Raw genomic sequence first — 15,450 nt, forward strand, 5'->3', positions numbered from 1 at the left:
AGGAAGAAAAAACCCACATCAGAAAACCATCTTACCACAATCTCTGGGCAGAACTCTCAAAAGATAAATCAAGTTTATAAACACCAAACACATATTACTACGATAGGAGTCTAAGTTAGTTTTGTATATCAAAGCCTAAATGCTTTACACAAGTGAACATCAATGAAATAAATAATTACTGAAGATACAGTCTTTAGAAAAAAATGAGAATAAAATGTAGCACTAAATTATTAGAATATAAATTAAATAAGTTTGATAATAAATTTTTGCCAGAGAGAAAGAAGGAATATAAGCTGTTAATTGACCTAAATTTTAAGCTGAGATTAGTCCCTTAATCCAATAAAGAATAATGTTTTTTCTTAAAGACATTCTCAGGAATGTTTTATTCTGGCTTAAGCAAATATGTGTGAAATCTCTCATGCTACTTCTAAAATTATTAAATGAACGTTGTACTTAGATATGCTAAAATTGTGGCTATAACTTTTGTTGTTGTTTTAACTTCTGTAATTTTGACCAAAAGTTTACATGGGAAAATATTATTAATAACATTTGTTGCACCCACATGAAAAAAATTACAGTTACTTATTGTTAGCATACAAATATATCAAGTATGTTTTATTATCACAAAAATCTCAGATGAACATAACTAATTCTTTATATTTCCTTTTTATTTGGAAGAGATATCTTTTGTGACATAAACTTTGAAAATTTTGCAAATATGTGTTAACTTCTTCGAAGAAGTGCCTATTATTCAATGGGGTTCAAATCACATTTTTCAAATACTCAATAGCCATGTATGGAAAATAATATACTTTATTTTTTTAAAAGCGTGTTATTCAATTATTCAGAGGAGTCCGTGAATAATATAGTAAAATGCATGTCTGCACCAATCAGGCTTAATGAATGTTAATGTTTGCTATTATTTGCTTCCAATCTCTTTTTCTGGTAACGTTGAAGTCCCCGTTATCCTAGTCTCCTACACCACCCCATCCTGAATTTAGGTTGTATTTTTTCTAACCATATTTATATGTACCCATAGTGAATACGTATTTTAAGATAGATGCTGTGTTTTTAAATTTTACATGTTCTTTTCTGTTTCTTACCTGACCTTTGTTGAATTTCTAACTTTTTATTTCGAATATTTTCTCTGTTAATGTGGAAGCTATAGATTTCATATTTCTGTTCTTTTAGTGGTTTCTCTAACATTTGAGCATGCAATGTTAACTACAAACTTTTCTAACAAAGCTTAAATAAGTGTAAGTAAATATTCAGTAACCTCTTCCCAAGCAAGACGGATAACCTAGTATGGTTTATTTATTCTGTTTTTTGTTTTTGTTTTTGTTTGTTTTGTTTGTTCGTTTGTTTGTTTGAGATAGGGTCTCACTCTGCCACCCAGGCTTGAGTGCAATGGCACACTTTGGCTCACTGCAACCTCTGCCTGTCATGTTCAAGCAATTTTCCTGTCTCAGACTTCCAGGTAGCTGGGATTATAGGCACCTGCCACCACACCTGGCTAACGTGTGTGTGTGTGTATCTGTGTGTGAGTGTGTGTGTATTTTTAGTAGAGATGGGGTTTTGCCATGTTGGCCAGCCTGGTCTTGAACTCCTGACCTCAACTGATCCATCCACCTCGACCTCCCAACAGTGCTGGGATTACAGGCATAAGCTACTCCACCTGGCCCTAAGCAACTTCCTCTCTCATTGTCACATATAGACACAGTCTCCCTCATGCTGTTTTAAATTTTTATTTTGCCATTTTAATCACACACACACACACACACACACACATGCACACACACACATTTTCCTGTTTTCTTTATTTACTCCACAGTTAATTAACTTTACAAAAATAAACCACTTTCTGTGTTCCCTATTGTTTCTTTCACCTTCCCTCTGGGTTAACTTTTCTTTCTGTTAATAAGTATTTTTAGTTTCTTTCGGTGCAAGTCTGTGGGTGACAAACTTTCTTACCCTAGGTATGCCTGGAAATTTGTCCAGGATTTTTGAATGATAGTTGTGTTAACCCAACGGGTTGAACTGTCAAAGAGCACTTCTGCATGTTATAGATCTTACCCAGTGCCAAACTTTATTAATGATTCAAAAGGTATAGGCAAGCAGCAGGCTCAGGCAAGACATTTATTTCCAACAGGAACTAAAGACCAAATGCAGCTTCCAAAAATTTTTTTTCTTACTTTGGGATGTGTTTTCATTTCTGATGCACAGAATAGTATTAAGCAATATTTGCACACTAGTCACAAAGGAAGCCATTAGGAATTTGGAGCTCTTTTGTTTTATACTCTGATAATTACAGGGATAGGAGAATATTTTGATGACTACCACCCACTGCTCCCCATTCTCCAGAAAGCCATGCCCCGTACATCCAGGCTCATTGACAATAAGAAATCTAGTTACAACAAATATATCCTACAAAATATATGTTCTCAATAAAGACTCCCTGTCTGTAGTAAATACTATTTTTATACTGCATAGAGGTCTGTTGAAGGTCATTGGCGTGGTTATAAGGAAGTACACTGAGGGTCATTCATTTTCCCTGGATAGCCTCCATAAAAAAGACCAAGTTGCAGGTATAGTATGAACTCTTTTATTCCCAGTTGCTTTATGACATGTAGAATTCTGGGTTGACAGGTTCATTGGTTGATTTTTCCCTCAGTACTTTGAAGCTATAATTTCATTATCTTCTGACATCCACTAGTTGCTAATGAGAAATTTGCTGTCGCTCTAAATTGTTGTTCCCTTTTAGGTAATACATGTCCTATTTCTGTTAGCTTTTAAGATCTTCTTCTTATACTTCTTTGCAAGTTCATTACAATGTTATAAAATATCTAAGTATTTAATTTCATTTTTTCTGACTGGTATTGAATGTGCACTTTCAATCTTAGTACTTATATGTTTAATCCCGGGAAAGTCTCAACTGTTATCTTACCAGGTATTACTTACTTGTTATTCCATTTCTTCTGGTGAAATTTCTTTTAGACAATTGCTGAAGCCTTTCAAACTACCCTCTGTTTTTCTTAACTACACATATATTGAGGTACATACATTTTTTAAATTATTTTATCACTCTCACTCTGAATTTCTCTCATGGTTCACTTTTTTCTGTCCCATTGTTTCATAGTTAACTTTATCCCATCTTTAGTCTTTTAATTTTTAGTGTTAGAACATCCAATTATTTTATATTTTATGTATATACTTTTATGTAATATTTTATATTTATACTTTTAATTTTATTTCTGCCTGTTTATGTTTTATAATTTCTTTTTACTTTATTGAATGGATGTCTAAGTCATACCTGGGTCTGAATTCTCACTGAGAGAATATAAACATACTCTCTTCGCATGTATCAGAATGAAGCAAAAATAGATTTTGTTTCCCACCACCATCTATCATACAGTGTAAGGAAAGGTTTCTGATGCATCACCTTTTCTAAACAAATAGAGACCAAGGGAACTTCCATAGATCAGTCAGCTTGGTTCTAGTGCCTGGAAATATAATGGAGCTGTAGATAAATCAAGTTGCTTCCAATTTTCAAGTCCCTAAAATATCTTGGAGTACTAAGAAAAAATCAATATGTCTTTATGAGACACAAGTCCCGGTAGCCCAGTTGAATTTAATCTTTCACACCAAAATCATGATCGTGGAGGGTGGAGAATCAAAAAGTTCATACATCGAGATTTTAGTAAGGCTGTATTTAGGCAGGCCTATCAATAAACAGTGGAAGAAAGGTACAAGTGAAAACTCAAGTTTGTAAATATCTCCAAATTAGGAACAAATGATAGCCAGTCAGACAATTTTGTAGTAGACGTATTTCTATTTCAATCAATACCGTTCCATTATGTCAGCCAATATCCCTTCCATCTCTTACTACTTCTATCACTGCCTGTACAGACTCAATGATAGATCTTAAAGTAAAAAGACTCAAAGAGATCATAGACATCACCCAAGCTCAAATGTTTAGTTGTATATTTCCTATAAATGTTGGTTCTAGTGAAAACTAAACTGAAGGGGGATTTCAGTATGAGAGGACAACATGTGATCAGAAGACTTTTGATGACCACAGAGATTAGAAGTTTGCCCAGAAAGTCTGGAACACAGAGGAGGTCAAAGGGAAGAATAGAGAATAAGATAAGAAAGACAGCTGGGGGTCAGCCTCTGGAAGGTCAGGAACACCAGACTGAGAAGTAATGCCAGGGCATTGTTCTGTTGGGCAGAAGGGACTGTGGAATACTGGCTCCTCAAATGTCACTGACACACTCTGTTGATAAAGACAGTGCTGAGTTTGTGGCTTTTCTAGGTAGCATAGGAGACTGCCTTAACTGATTTGGTATTGTTAGAGGCAGGGAAGTTAAGGTCAGATTTTATTGAGACCTAATATTTGGTTAAAAGTACATCTTTATTTTTTTTTTTGAGACGGAGTCTCACTCTGTTGCCCAGACTGGAGTGCTGTGGCGCGATCTCGGCTCACTGCATCTACCGCTTCCTGGGTTCAAACAATTCTCTGGCCTCAGGCTCCTGAGTAACTGGGACTACAGGCACGTGCTACCACACCTGGCTAATTTTTGTATTTTTAGTAGAGATGGGGTTTCACCATGTGGGTCAGGCTATTTCGAACTCCTGACCTCAAGTGATCTGCCCACCTAGGCCTCCAAAAATGCTGGGATTACAGGTGTGAGCCAAGGTGCATCTTTAAATGTGGGACTTGGTTAGGATTAGGTAAGAATCACAATATAATAATTTAAGATTGGTGAACAAAGCAAGAGAATATTTTGAGGATTTTGAGATGAGGAGTTCAAAAAATCTTAGGACATAAACCATTGATGTTTTATTGAAGAATTGATGTGTCTCTCAGAAAGCCCCTGTAATGAACAAAACATTTAATTTATTTATTGGGCAAGAGTCTTCTTATATTAATAAAGACAATGGAATAGTAATGTCACCTTAATATAGCTAGTAAGCTGTGTAGGAATTGATTCTTGAACAGGAATATAACTTGATGAGAGTTGTGTTTTAAAAAGATTTTTCCGGCATTTATGAATGGAATAAAAAGATATGTGATGGAAAAGAGCATTAGCTGGGAAATTGTTAGCAATAGCAATTAGTAAATGTGCCTGAATATAAAAAACAAAATGAGGAGAGAAACAAAAGGGAAATCAAAGTAAAATAAACAGCTAGGTGGGCTGGTAGTGGTAAGGTGAGGGAAGGTTAAAGTGTATTAGTTAGAAAGAAACTCAGGATGTTGAATTTTAAATCTGAATGACTATAGCTGACTCTTCTAACAGAAGCAGATCCTTCTCGCATCTTGTATGACATTTGCACCTTTCATTACACATTATTTGAACACTACCTATGTTAGTTCAATGCTTCTTAACCCTGGCTGCAAAATAGAATGCAAAAATACCAAGACCTGGCCCTACTACAGAACAATTGAACCTGGGCATAAAATTGACAAAGATCAGGCAGTAAAAGCCCTCCTCTCTCCAAAACTCTCGCTGTAGCAGTAGTCATATGAAGTCTGAATATACATTCAAGAGATAGATCCTTAAGTTTGATTATCTCTAAAAATAAACATATAATTCATAAATATCATTAAAGAAGGAGGATGCTGAATTTTCATTGTTTTTATTAGTGTTTTATGAGAACTCTTTTAGGAATGTCCTAGCCTAATAGCATCTCATGTCATTCACATAAAAGGTCAGCATTGAGAGACATATTGTCAGTGACCATTCCTTAAGCTACAAAGTACTTAACAGATAAAAGGGCTGCATTTTGTGAAATCAGTATCTGTAATAAACATGCAAAAAATAAATAACTTCTATGGTAGGAAAAAAAAAAAAAAGATCAGGTCTGGGCCTCAGAATTCTTCGAAAGCTGCCCAGATGATGTTGATGCATTCCGAGTATATAGAGCCTAAAGAGGAACACTAACATCTAATGTTTGGCCCTTGACTTCAAGAAACTTAGACCTTGGTTGGAAAAAAGATATGACCAGTAAGGACCACAGTCCATTTATTTCACACAAACATTTGATATGGCCAAGCCTTTCAGGACTATCTGAGATAAGGAGGACTAAAAAGACTTTACTTTTCAGTTCAAAAATAAATTTACATGTGTCCACATTTTGTAATTTTAGTTAACATATCTACTCTTTGTTGGGTTATATTAACAAAGTATAGTCACCACTATTTCAGTGTGGAAAAAGATCAACCATACTTTTATATACAGTGATTACTGAATTAACTTAGCATGCTTGACTTGAGCCTCTCAGAGGCATATTACCTTTTTAATAATTTGTGGACACAAAAATTAATATATTTTAATATCTACATTTTCACCAGATATACCCTTCTTCAGAGAAAGATCTATGATCTCTGCTATTTCCTCAGTAATTCATAAGTTGTCCCTTTCACTCTTTCCCAGGCTATCTCTGATTGTATTAACCAGGCTGCAGACAAGGTCTCAGCTGGGTCTGCAGTGATGTAAGTGCTTCTGATGAAAGGACTTTTTTCCCAAGATAATTCTAATTCAGCTTATTGCTTTTCATTTGCAACCCCCTATTTTCCTGTAGATACTAAATTCAACTGGAAGATTTTCTCTTCTCACAAAGTTAAACATCTGTTAATGAAAAATGACCAGAAGTAAAGTACTTATTAGAATTTAATTACAGAGAAAATTATGTTTTTTTAATAGTTTACAATGTGATCCTGCTTTCTAAAAGTGGTGCACTCTATTTTACAAATTTCAACTTTATCCCTATGCAACAACCAAATTATCTTAATGGGTGTCCAAGTGACAAATTAGATGAATGCCTTCCCCCTGAGTAATTTTCTGATAAAGACACATCGTTTAGTTGCAAGATGACAAACTATGTGTTCAAAGTGACAAATCATTTAATTAAAATTTACAAGCGGTTAAATACTGTTTGACCCAAATGAAGGCTGTTATCATGAATCAATTTCAAAGGAGGAACAGGCTTTTCAGAAAAATCAATCCCAAATAACTATAGCACTTTGAACATATTGTACAACCTCTTTACGATGTTTTTGAACACCTCTTCAGGTTAGCGGCAGTTTTTACCTGGTTCAAACAGAATTTCAATCTAGTTGAAAAGAATTTGAGAGTTTTACTTAGTACTTAAACGCTATTCAGTTTCATGAATATTTAATATCACGTTCAATGTTCAAGCAAAATGCTCTTCTATCTTAAGAGAAAATAGCTAAAATTTTGATGAGTTATGGCTTTTTATTGCATATACAGGCCAATGGAAATTGCAATCATCTTTCATGAAAAGGCTGGGTAGTTTTTATTGTTTGAGAATAAGAGTGGCCATTGCATTTACTTACTAATACAGTAAATGTAAAATTGCTTAAGTAACATGCTTTATTATTTATGCTGCCAACCACATAATGTGAGGGTAGTTTTCATAAAAAATATAAATTAGAGAAATTTCACATGCCAGCAGGCTGTAGATCTGTTTTATGGCTCTGACTTAGCAGGTGCCCTTCTATTTTAGTTGTGCCCTGTAATGAAGTACATATTTAAGCAGTATTGAAATTCAGATAAAAATATGATGTGTATGAGGAAAGTCAGTTGCTTTCCCCAGTGATGCTGTACTTTACAAGCTCCATCATTAGTAGTTAATGACTTGGGATTCTTTTCATCAATTCAACTCAGCTTTTTGCTCATCTAATTCCATGCCAAGGTTGATAAGGTCTCAAAAAATGTATTTGCATGATTTCAGTAGTAGTACTTTTAATGCTGGTGGATTCATCAGGTATGCAAGACACACCTATGAATAAAAAAATTCATTAATAATTAGAGTTAGACACAGCTCACAGCACTACTGACTAAACTAACAAAATAAATCAAAAGGACCAATGAAACATCAAAATAATCATATAAATATATATACCATTTCTGTCCCCAAAGACATTAAATTTGGTTTAAAGAAAAGGCAAGTGATACTGCTGGATCATTTTAAGTTGTTAATATTATATTTGTATAACATTATTTTGAATAATTTGAATCTATTTTTATCTGCCTCTATTTTATTGTCTTGTCTTTGGAAAATAAAGTAAGTTTTCCACCTTTAGCTATCTTAAAAGATGTAATAATTAGGCATGTTGAAAAGCACAGGATTTTTCAATAGAATGTAATAACAATTTATTATTTACAATGTGCTCTATGACTCCATTTAAAATATACAAAGCCAGTGAAGTTTGATTTATGAGGACAATTTTCAGTGGTTACCACCAAATACTTAGGATTTAAATGTGCTATATATAAGTCAAGAGCTCATTTGCAATGCCAGATATCAATTGGGCAGATAGCTATGATTTTGACAAGCAATTTGCTTCAAATAGAAGAATATTTTATAAAAGGTCAAAAGTATAAAATATTTCATCCTCAGTTGAAATTAGTGGCTCAGCTAATGTCTATGCTGCTGTTTACAGTATTCTGAAAGACATACAACCTCTAATTATCTATAGTCATAAATAATTGTCAAAAATGCAAATGAGAAAAATTCTATCAAATTAAAATAATTAGTTCACTAGTTAAAATTTCCTCTCATATTAAAAACCTCTTTTTAAAAAAGTGTGACACTGAAAAATGAAGGAATCCTTTAGGATATTGTTACTAAAGCGTTTTTGAAATTTGACTTTGAAATACAAGCACAAATGATAGATAACGTGTAATGCAGATTATATGACTTTCTATGTATTCATTTTTTCCTTATTTTTCATTTCTATACAATGACATCTACTTTAGCAAACAAATAGACTTCAGGCACCTTTCCCTCACATCTTAAACACTTCTAACACAGCCTTGGGATTCATTCACATAACTCTAGTTCTAAATTTAACCTACTGACTAATCTCACAAAATAATCCAACCTTCAGCTTTGAGCCAAAATGCATGACTTCTGAGAAAACATAGGCCAATTTTGTTTTATTTTTCATTCATTTAACTTTATAATGTATGTGAATATGTTTTTAACATTGCTACATAAATGTTGGCAATGGACAGAGACTAAATATTCTGGCCATGACATATAAAACAAAAATCCATAAAAATTATGAGAAAGCTTTCCAGATTTGTGTAAGAGCCGGCTCAAGGTTAACCCACAATTTATACTACAGAGCTGACAATCTTGTGTGAAATGCTGTCTGAATCTTTAGACCACTCTGCAGAGCTGGATTTAAGCTCTGCTCTCATCAAGTTTTATTAAACAAGATCAACAGTTCAAACTATGGTCCATGGACCCCTGTGGGTTTCCACCCATGCTGCATCGTCAGGACTTATCTCCAACCCTTTTTTCAAAACCCTTGCTTACTCTCCTCTATGTATACCAGCCTTCTTGCTGTCTTGGTTATAAGCCAAACACGTTCCACCTCAGTGCTTCACACACTCTCTGCTTGCAGCATTCTTTCTCCAAATACCACATGACTCTTCTCCTCCTTTTTGTCAATCATGACTTCTCAATGAGGCCTACTCTGACCAGGAATGTATATGGGCTGCACTTCCCAGTATTCTCCATCACCATTCCCCAGCTCTATTGTTTCCATAGTGCATATCATATTCTAACATGTCACATGTTTTAATTATTTATTATGCCCGTGGTTTATAAACTATTTGCTCACACTAGCACGTACATTTCAAGAGGTCAGGGATTTGGGGGTGTTTTGTTAAGTAAATGCATGTCCAGGGCCTCCAGCAAGGATGACTTACAGAAAATAAATATTTACTGAATGAATGAATGAAAGATAGTAAACACATGCTTCAAGTCCTGGATATTGATTATACCTAGGAATATATCATTTTAGAATATTGCTACAATACTATTACTTCTTTTACTAAGGGCTATCATCGGGTGCCTACATAATGTGTGCCAGGCACCGTAAACTCTCTCACACAAATCAACATATTTCTGTTCACTGTCCCTGTTACTTGCATATTATTGTCACCATTTTACAGGTGAGGGGGCTGCAATTCAAATAATTTAAGTAGTCACAAATCTAGAAAATGGAGAAATCAGAAATAGAGCATGGGTCTGTCAATCTCCAAAGATTTTACTATTAACCATTAGAGAATACATAAAATGCTCATCTCTAACATGACTTTGATAAAACTGCTCAAAATCATTTTTTTCTTAATATCCTTTATATATACACTCTAATTCAAGGACCTATTATTTGTCACATGAACTAAGATAATAATTTTCTAACTGGTATTTCTCCTTTTCTCTACCCTAATCCATTCATCTTCCTAAAGTACAGCTACAATCATGCCATTAATATGATCAGAGTCCTCCAATGCGTCCCCATTATGTGCATATTCTCTTTATTATATAATTTCAGTTTACTCACCAAGTGATGCAGCTTTTTCTCTCCAAACACCACCCCAGTAAGAAAGCTAGACTTCAAGGTACTAGTAATGACAGGAGTGAAAAAGGTCTATTATACTAAGTTGAGTCCTGCATCCAACTTAATGGGTTCATGGATACCCAAGTTTTTAAAACGTTATAGCCCCAGAATCATCATTTTTTCAAAAGATTGTTGTTCTTTTTCTCCAAATCAACATGTGTACACGTTGTTAAAATGAATTACAGAAGACTGGGGTAGGTACAGTATCTGATTATAACTATTTCCACAGTGACAAGGACAAAGAACCAAGTTGTCTGCAGGTTGCAACACTACTCAGATACTGAAATAATTACGGAGATAACTTAGAATCAAGTTAGCAGCCACACAGAAAAAACTGCAAGCTCCATCAGGGCAGAGACTGTCATATTCACTGCTATATCTTCAGCATCTAGTGTAGTGGCTGGCACAGAGTAAAACTCAATAAATATTTGACTCTGCTGTTTTTATCTCTATTGTTCTCACTGAAACTCTAATTTTTAATTGTTGTTTTCCATTCTGTACACTATAATTTTATTAACACTGCAGAAAGTGCAGGAAATTGAAATATCTATTGAAATAAATGGTATAAATTCTGAAAAGTCTGAAATGGCATCCAAGCATCCTCAGACCTAGACTTCCAGATGAAATCCAGTAAAGGATTTCAATGCTATTCTCCACCTGGAATCTTTAATACATTTCTGAAGATAACTGATGCAGATTTTCTTAAGAAGGAATGAACAGCCAAACTCTACTCTTGCATAACTGTGTACCACTGCCTTTGTTACTTCAACTAATTGAGATAAGGTTTCAGTTTGTTATTATATTCGACTCCACTGTGTAGACTTCTTTCAACACCAAGAGGCTGCAATTCACAGTGTGAATTGTTCTGTCTAGTCAAGAATGTACACAGGGGTGAGGCAGCATGTTATATTTAATTATGAAAAGCATATTTTCCCAGACGAGTTGGTTCACAGGTCCTCCTCATTTTCTGTGCTTTATGGTGGGGAAATCTCTTTCACTGATACACATCTAGGATTTGTATGGCCAGATTTTGCGACAGAACTACATTCTTGGGAGGATAGGATACTCTGTAATAAAAACTCAATCTTTCATTTTTCATTTTTAACGGGTATTTTAAAATTATTACTTTAGTTATGTTGGCAAAATTAAAACAAAATGGAATGGTATTCATGTGGATAAAGCTGTAATTCAATTAGATATTGTTTGTTGCTTCTCTTGTGTTTCTCATAACTCTGTCCTTTGATGGACGCTCTCTAGCTATCTTTATTTTCAGTTCACTTTACTTTCTCTTTTAAACTTACCATGGTACTAATGACAACTAAAAACCATTGCAGTCTTTCCTAATCCAACAGATTTGCCATATTCTCTTATTCATTGTGAGGCATATTTAAAATCAGGGTTTACTCATGCCTAGCAACATGTGGCACTTTTGCATCCCTGACTTGATTATACAACACTGAGTCAACTTTGACTTCAGATATTTTTTTTCCCCTTTTCCGTCATGAAGAGGTTAGATAGCAAGCTGTTGACAGAGGACTAAAACTTGACTTTAATCTTGTTAACTACATGGAGTCTTTGCAGATGTCACAAAATCCAACTGGGATTTTAAAATAACAGCAGCAGCCCAGGAAAGAGATGAGTCTAACGCCAACCTTTGCCATGAAGAAATGCCCCAGCCCTGAGAAATCGATTTGTCTCTGGATTCCTGATGATACAATTAATCTAGCATAAGCTCCATTTGTTTATTATTTTTTTAGTATCATTTGGGGTCCTTTCTCTCTAATTAGATAGTAAATTCCTAGAAGGTTAATAAGAGTCTAACACAGAGACTTGTACAAAATATGTGGCTACATCATTTTGTCCCCATGTAGACTTGCTTTGTTTTTGAACTATGAATTTACTTTCAATGTCTCACAATAAGAAATGCATAAGACAGTGCCCTAGGAAACTTGTTCACTACAGCCTAAGAAACAAATTGGCAGCCCAGTTGTAGCAACTATTTAAAATTGACTATGACCTTCTATACTTATCAGGATGGGCAGTAATAGTGCAGTAACAGAATTTTCAGGTTTGCATTTCTTGCTCACATTACATCAGTGTTGCACAGGCCACTGCTTCTTGTTTCCTTACCCCTGGACTCAGGAACCTCTACGCATTTATATTTTCAGTAGTTGCCACAGTAGGAGAAAGAGAACTTGGAGAATCATAAACTTCTCAAAGGTATCTATTCAAACGTGACACAAAAAAAAATGTTTGTTCCCATTCCATTAGACAAAGTGAGTCATTTGACCTTGCAAAACTTCAACAGAGCAATTCTGTCATGTGCCTGGAAGACGAACAAGAATGTAGTTATCTCCTTAATGAACAGAACAGTACCCTATTTAAAAATGTTCCACCCCTTCCCTGCATTTCCCAGTCTCCTTTTTACTAATTTTGCCCGTAGCGTTTGTCACCCGTTTACATAAAATGCATATGCTTTATTTAAGTATTATGTTTACTGCTCTTTCCCATCCAGCCTGTGCTGTAATTTACATGAAAACAGACATTTATCTCTTCTTTGTTCAACCAACCCAAACTCCCCCAGTGCCTAGAGGAGTGCCAGGTACATAAGTAGCATTCTATAAATAGTTGCTGAGTAATTGCATGATCCAATAAAAGAACAAAAGAAATACCCAGGTTCTTACAACATACCCACAGCTAGCTTCATCTGATTTTCTTACCATTCCTTTCCCCTCTGATTTTCTTGTACAGTTATGTATTATCAAATGTAACTATAAACACAAAACTATGCACACATACGTCCATAATATATCTTTCTAAGTCTTCTTAATTTTGCCAACACGAATTAATTATTCCTTTTGAGAAACACAATAATAAATGAAATTTGGTACCAAAACATGTTTATCACTTGATTGGCTGATTGAAGAAGCTGCATCTAAATGATTTTTTTCAGTGGCCTTTATATTCTCGTATAAAGAAATTGTTGGGGTTATTGTTTTCAGCACATCTTAATGGCTCCTCTAACTGCACTTCCAGTGTAATCTCCGGCTTTTAGTACAAAAGCTTCTCTCCCTCCACTCCCAAGGTAAAATCATTTGAAGTATCTTCTTCTATGATTGGCCTGATGCTCACAGTCACCAGGCTGGTAGGGGGTCATCCTGCTGGGCAAGGTCCTGCTTTCTAAGGCCTGCTTTGCACTACAAAAAGAAACTACCTTGGGAGCACCTATTAGTGCTTGATTTTCCTCTTTGCATCTCCATTGCCCTCTACCTGGCATGCTATCATGAAAGGGCTCTTCTTCTAAAAGGGTCTGTTGAATTTCCCAAATACCAGCTTTAAAATCTTTACTTGATCTTAAAAGAGTTGTTCTATCCTGAGAGAGAAGAATAAAAGGCATCTCTAACAAATTTAGGCCATTCCCACTTAAGGAACAATTACAAGTTTCAGACTATTTCCACCCTTAGTGCATTAGATTACATCATTGATTTTACTTATAAGTGGATTTTATTTAAAGTTGTAGATGCAATTATCTAGTTCTCTAATAGTTTTATAACACTTAGTTTAAAAAGGATAAAGGTTAATAAATTAATTTATCTAAATACATGTATGATTTAGTAATTAAAATAAAAATCTCAGGGATGATAAAGAGCAGGGTTCGAATCCCATTCTGCCAGTTGTTCTGCCACTGTGGCAACTTGGACTGTTGACTGACCTCTTTAAGATCCCATTTCCTCATGGACTAAGGGGCCTGTGAAGATTACATAGGAAGAGTTATGTAAAAGCCTTTATAACAATGCCTACCTCACAGCATTTAAAGAGAAAATGACCTTGGCTGTATTCTCTCAACCTCTTCGTAGCTCTCTCCGTTCATTTATACTTCCTCTCCCCAGTAATAAGTTTGTTTCAAGCTAAAAGTCCATCTTTTCATCAGCCATAAATGTACATTGCCTCTTTCCAGGGCCATCATATGGATATTTGATATTGGGCACATGTCTGAGATTCATTTGTGACATTTATACAAGTCAGATGGGAAGATTAGACATAAGCAAACAGTGTGTTCCTCTATCAACATTTGTTCAGCCTTCTGTGGGAAATACCAAGAGAACTTATTAGAGTAATTTGCAAAATTTTGTCGGCCAGTTTGCTTATTCAAATTAGAAACTGATTATGCATTCAGGCTTCATAAAGAGAATAAATGAGTTCAAACTTCTTCAACAAAAATGAACGTAAGACCTTCAAATTTGGCAATCATGACCAAATTCAAGGTATTAATTTAGTTATGCAAATCTTAAAGACAATCATTTAGAAGTGATCTGTATTATTTTAAAAAGTATGCATTAGGATAATGTATGATGTTTTAAAAAGAAAACTTCTGTGACATGATAGATTGGCAAAAAATTTTCATGATATTTTTGTTAATTTGGCCAAAGACTTGGAACAGCTTCCCTTTATGGAGAATAACAATAGACAATTAGGTTTATTATCCATTAAAGAGTTTTACAGTTGATATTGCAAATAGGTAACACTAGATGAACACCCATTGATTGAAAATAAAACAACAGTTTTTCAATAATAAAGAAGACAAGTAAGCCCTGAGTGGAAAGTTCACCATACATGACAAACACAAGACAGATGCATTTTATGTTCAGAGACCAGCCAGCTTCAAAATAAATTATTTGGCAATGATGTGGGATAAGTTTTTTGTTAAAAGTATACAACTGGAACTAAACGAAAAACAAAAACCCTTGTACTTTATTTTTATCATTAATATATTTTGTTCAGGCCCAGGCAAATTGCAAAGTACGCAAAAGCATTCATTTGTTTCTGGCATTTTCTCCTCTTTGTCTTGTACCTGATGTCCATATATATTTCTTCCAACTATGGAGTGCCTTCTGACATCTTTCTCCAGATAACTTCAAAATTTTCCCTGCTTTGGCCAGGCGCGGTGGCTCAAGCCTGTAATCCCAGCACTTTGGGAGGCCGAGATGGGCGGATCACGAGGTCAGGAGATC

At 34.8% G+C, this 15,450-nt stretch overlaps 1 protein-coding gene across 1 annotated transcript in view; it reads left to right on the top strand.

Moving 5' to 3' along the window:
• Positions 1–15,450, top strand: part of LOC105498385 (neuronal growth regulator 1) — an 895,160-nt gene that overhangs the window by 814,621 nt on the left and 65,089 nt on the right. The gene's annotated exons all lie outside the window — the stretch shown is intronic.

This window comes from Macaca nemestrina, chromosome 1, assembly GCF_043159975.1.
Source record: "Macaca nemestrina isolate mMacNem1 chromosome 1, mMacNem.hap1, whole genome shotgun sequence".
Taxonomy (NCBI): domain Eukaryota; kingdom Metazoa; phylum Chordata; class Mammalia; order Primates; family Cercopithecidae; genus Macaca; species Macaca nemestrina.